This window comes from Triticum aestivum, chromosome 4A (assembly GCF_018294505.1).
Source record: "Triticum aestivum cultivar Chinese Spring chromosome 4A, IWGSC CS RefSeq v2.1, whole genome shotgun sequence".
Classification (NCBI taxonomy): domain Eukaryota; kingdom Viridiplantae; phylum Streptophyta; class Magnoliopsida; order Poales; family Poaceae; genus Triticum; species Triticum aestivum.
In genome coordinates, this window is record NC_057803.1 from 613,309,807 (window position 1) to 613,315,490 (window position 5,684).

Genomic DNA, 5,684 nt, shown 5'->3' on the forward strand with positions numbered 1-5,684 from the left:
TCCTCCTGGTCCGCCATGGCCGGCTGCTGGTTTGATCCGCAGTTTTATCGAATCCACGCCAAGGTGTGAGGTTGCCGTGCGTCGCTGCTGGGTTCGTATATTATTTGTAGGACCCTCGCTCTTATTTATATCATCATCAAGAGAGAGGGACGGCCACGCGTTTCCGATTGGTGCGGTGGTCGGTTTGACCTTCCAATGTTCTGCGGATTTGAATTCGACTGCCGTTCCAGAACAAGTTTTTTTTTAAACACAATACAAACACATAAGCTCATATATATCTACGCGTACACTCGCCGTATAAATACGCGCACACACACACTCTGTCCATCTTTAAAATACCGAGTCGGCATATCATGGATTAATGAAGTCACCACACGCGCCTTGTAGTCGACGGGAACGTATTTTTCCACTAAACGTGCATCGTCGTAAATTTTGAAATAAATCTAGGATAATGCGAGCATTAGGACTTGAATCTTGATGGACTAGACCTGAGCGCACCTTGGCGCGCGTTGCCTGGTCCTAGCATTTGTGACTAAGCGTGTGCGTTGCCGGGTCCTAACATTTGTGACTAAGAGTGTGTGCCAGCTTAGCATGTTTAACCAGCACAATAACTTGATTGATATACTCATGTCAAAGTAGAAGTATTTAGTCTGTTCAAAAGCAAGAGGGCACAAGTTCAACACTACAAAGTAATGTCAGAAGATAACAAAATCTAACCAAGGTACATTATGTTCAATACTAAGAGCAGGGACATAATATAGGAGAAGCAGCTACAGTGGCAGTGAAACCAATATTGAGCAAGCAGTGCAATTAGCAAATCATAGGGTCAACACAGAATGCTTTAAGAATGTTATTTTCATACAAAGACATCAAAGGTTTGAGAGGGCATCCAGCAGTTTTGATGCCACACAATTCTCAGAGTAAGGCATTCTTACAAAAGGTGAATGGTCGAACAGAAGACCATTGAAACGGCTTGGTAGCTACTGGTATAATAGACAGTTGGGCAGTCATTAGCGCCGAAGTGAGTTGTTCCTGGCATTGACTGATCATCATTGGCGAATCACCTGTGTAAGAAAGGCATCATCATCCATGACCACACACAAAAATGTTATTTGACAATCTTAATAGACCATGAGGCTCATAAATAAACTAAACATGTTAATTTTGTTTTCTTTAACCAAATGTGTAACATTTTTGCCATATAAAACAATGAGATACTTGCATCTGATTTATGACAGAAAAGATAGAAAAGCATCAACAAATGATTCTGTAATAGAAAAGAAAATGAAAAAAGAGAGCGAATATGCACCCAACAACCCATTACCTTTGTTGTTCGGCATTTTTAAATCCCCTAGTTATGTGGAATGTAATAAGCATATTCCACCCTTCACTCTGCATATTTGCAACTCGGCGGCTACAGATGCTTAAGGAGATACTATGTTAGGAATTAGCAAAATAACATATGCTACATAGTGAAGAGCACATGCAAAGATTATATCAATAAGAATGCTACTTCTTTCAAACAATCTAAAGAAGGTTGAAGTGTATATAAAGACAAGACTTCAATATGATTATATGCATACGCTTTATGATGGGCGCTGGAGAAACACAACTGCGAAGTGATTACATAGGATAAATGCACATCATAAAATATCTTTGAAATGAGAAAGAACTAAGTGCATCACTTATTTAACGCAACTGAGAAGTGATTACAGAGGATAATGCACATATTTATAACCATATAGGAATTGCTAAATAAGAATCAACACAAAAAAATTGAGAGATTCTGGAGATTAGATCAAAAGAAGAGGATGACTGGAAAGTGTTAGGGCTAGGATATAGTGGCTGAGGGAACTCTTAAATTATTATGATGAATGTCACAAAGTGTCACCATATCCATGAAAAAATCTACCCGAATACAACTAAGTATTATGAACACCAAAGGGAATCTGATAATCCAGAAAAAGCAAAATTCGTACCCAAAAGCAACGGATGTTTACTGATATTTCTTGATGTTTGGCACATCCATTTCAGTTATTTATACCATGTGGATCATTTACAGGACAATACATTCAAAAAATGAGGAGAAAAGAAAGACATACATAATACTAACAAATAAAGCAAATGACCAATGTTTAATGATACTGACCAGAATCACAATTCATTCTGGAGGTTACTTGATTATCATGAACATGTGGGAAGAAGGGGTTACCTCACCTACGGCATGGAGCTAGAATAAAAAAATAGGAGCTCTACCTTTCCCATACTATTAACATTCCAGTATTGTTGAGGTATCTATCTATATCTGCAACAATATATGGTGTTTGCGCAACTTCTATAATATCTGAAAGAAAGACCACTTGTACACTACATCAATATGAACAATTTCAGAATTGAGCGAGTGCACCAGATTAAGCCTAGTTATCAATGTATAGAAAGCTTATATTTGTTGTGGTAAATTTACACTGTCCAGCTGAATTAGTCTTGTAAGAAATGGGCAATCTGAATAGACTTGAGGGTTTAGAAACCAAACTCAGGTCATTCTTGCAAGAAAGTAATTAAGGGTATCTCTCTCTTCTCTCTCTGTGTTTTTAACACAGATTAATGGATCACTCTACGATGACTTAAAAAAGCTAAAGTTGGCTTGTACAAAAATAAATCTCTTTGCACCCTCGTATATTATTCATTGTACAAAATCAGAAGTGCAGAATAAGGGGAATGGATCTGTGTGTGTGTGGAGTTAATTGCATAGAAGTACCACAATTGGGGCATCACATGCAGATTGGTATCACGATTGCTAATTTTTGCGTGTCAGTACCAACATTGGTCCAAGTTTTTGCAAAAAAGGCTAAAACGCTGATTTATACGTATTGACAATGTATCTGACCGTTGGGGCCCGTCTGTCAGGTGCCGACATGGCATATTTTTTGCAGAAAACCCCTCGGCTTTATATGTAATCACATAAATGCCTATTTTTTCGTGGAAAAACCGCCATTGAGAAGGATTTTTTTTTCGTCCGCAAGTTTTTCACAGACTTGTTCGAAAGTTTGCGGCGAATTGAACAAACAAATAACCGAAACGAAAAAACCCGCGCGAAGACGATTCGAACCCGCGACCCGCAGGTCTGCGAGGTCATTCTTGCAAGAAAGTAATTAAGGGCATCTCTCTCTCTGTTTTTAACACAGATTAATGGATCACTCTACGATGACTTAAAAAAGCTAAAGTTGGCTTGTACAAAAATAAATCTCTTTGCACCCTCCTATATTATTCATTGTACAAAATCAGAAGTTGCTAGACTGACGAAAAGTGCAGAATAAGGGGAATGGATCTGTGTGTGTGGAGTTAATTGCACAGAAGTACCACAATTGGGGCATCACATGCAGATTGGTACCACGATTGCTAATTTTTGCGTGTCAGTACCAACATTGGTCCAAGTTTTTGCAAAAAAGGCTAAAACGCTGATTTATATGTATTGACAGTGTATCTGACCGTTGGGGCCCGTCTGTCAGGTGCCGACGTGGCATATTTTTTGCATAAAACCCCTCGGCTTTATATGTAATCACATAAATGCCCATTTTTTCGCGGAAAAACCGCCATTGAGAAGGATTTTTTTTTCGTCCGCAAGTTTTTCACAGACTTGTTCGAAAGTTTGCGGCGAATTGAACGAACAAATAACTGAAACGGAAAAACCCGCGCGAAGGCAATTCGAACCCACGACCCGCAGGTCTGCGGCTGCGCGTGCTAGCCAGCACGCCACAGCGTCGCTGTTGACGAGATCCAGGCGAAATTTATATTATACGCACACGCTGGGCCGGCAGCTTGGCCAAGCAAAGCCTGCAATATTTTTTTAAAAAAATTAGTAGATGCAAAATGATCATTTTTTCTTATTTTTACACAGGCTGTATTAATAGAATTATCTTTGAGAAAAATATTAGTTTGGTAAACATGCAGATTACTACATGTGTTATTTTTTGACAAATAGAAATATGAACCCCAGAATGAAACTTTCATCGTTTTAAAAAGGTTCAATATATAGGTGACAAATGGTTTTATAATACAAAAAAAGTTCATCATATATTTATATAAAATCATTGTATATAAAAAAATGTTCAATGTTCAGTGTGTATGTACAAAAAATATCACAGAATAAAAAGTTCACTATAAACTTAAAAAATGTTATGATCATTTTGCATCTATTAATTTCTTTTACATAATGCGTGGTGAATATTTATTACAAAAATGATCAATATAAGTTAAAAAAAATCTTAATATATGTTGAACAATTTTTGTAACATATATTAAGAAAATTGTTCAACATATATTACAAAAATGAGCAATTTCATTGAATGAAAAAAGATGAAGAAACGAAAAGAAACCTGGGCAACGAACGAGCCCCAGCAAAACGCAAAACGAAAAAAATTATTACAGGCCTCGGTTGGCCCAACCACCGGTCCAGCGTTTGCTTGTTTGTATAAAGAGGGTAATGCCCGCATTATAACTTGAGCATATGCGTGGCTTGGTGGCTAGCACGCTCCACCTGCGTGTTGCTGGTCGCATTATTTTATTTATGCTGAACGTTTTTTTAAATACGTTGAACAATTTTCTAAAGATATGATGAATATTTGACATAATGCAAGGTGAATTTCTTGTAATTTATGGTGAACATTTTCTTAGACATGATGGATTTTCGTAAAATATTGCAGGCTTTGCTTGGCCCAGCTGACGGCCCAGCGTGTGTGTGCTAGTATAATACATCTTTCGCCTGCATCACGTCAACGGTGACGCTGTGGCGTAGTGGCAAGCGCGCCCAGCTGCACTTATTTGTTCGTTCAATTCACCGAAAACTTTCGAACAAGTCCGTGAAAAACTTGCGCATGAAAAAAATATGATGAAAAACTTGCGCATCAATGTTGGTACTGACACGCAAAAATTAGCAATTATGGTATCAATCTGCATGTGATGCCTCAATTATGGTACTTCTATGCAATTAACTCGTGTGTGTGTCTCTGTGTGAAAAAAAGAGAGAGATGACCTGGGACGCTGAAACAGAGCACAAGACCACAAGTGCAGCGCGAGGACAACGACTGGGGGTGGTTCCTTACTGGGAGAACAAAAAACCAAGCTATCATCAACCTGAGCACACTTAAGCAGACCAATCCCTCACTACTACACTTAAGCAACCTGAACTTGTTTACTCCACTAGACAGATAGTATAGTCACCTTCAGGCATTAATTTTTTCAGTTTTATCCCAACTCTCCGATGATTAATGGACCCTAATATGGCATTCACCAGCTCTTGCACCCATTGCTATGTAAAACATATTGTCTTTCCCATCAGTTCAAAAGAGACCAAATACAAGGTGGCTGACAACTTGAGGAGGAGAGCACGAGGTGGAGGATCTGCACCAGAAGGAGCAGCACTCCAACCAGCACCAACGACACAACCTAGAGGAGCAGCAACTACAGATCGTGTCTATTCCACCGGCCATCAATTAGCAACAAAGAACCTAGCCAAAATTAACAAACCATAACCACATCCCCGTCTTCCATCTTCGTCAGGTGGCCAAGGTGACAGCAATTGATGCGCACAGCGAACATGTCACTGCTTGTCGATCCAGCTGTGAAACGATAAATGGATCAGGAACATGCACACAACAAATGGCTAGGAGGTGGCGGGCGAGAGC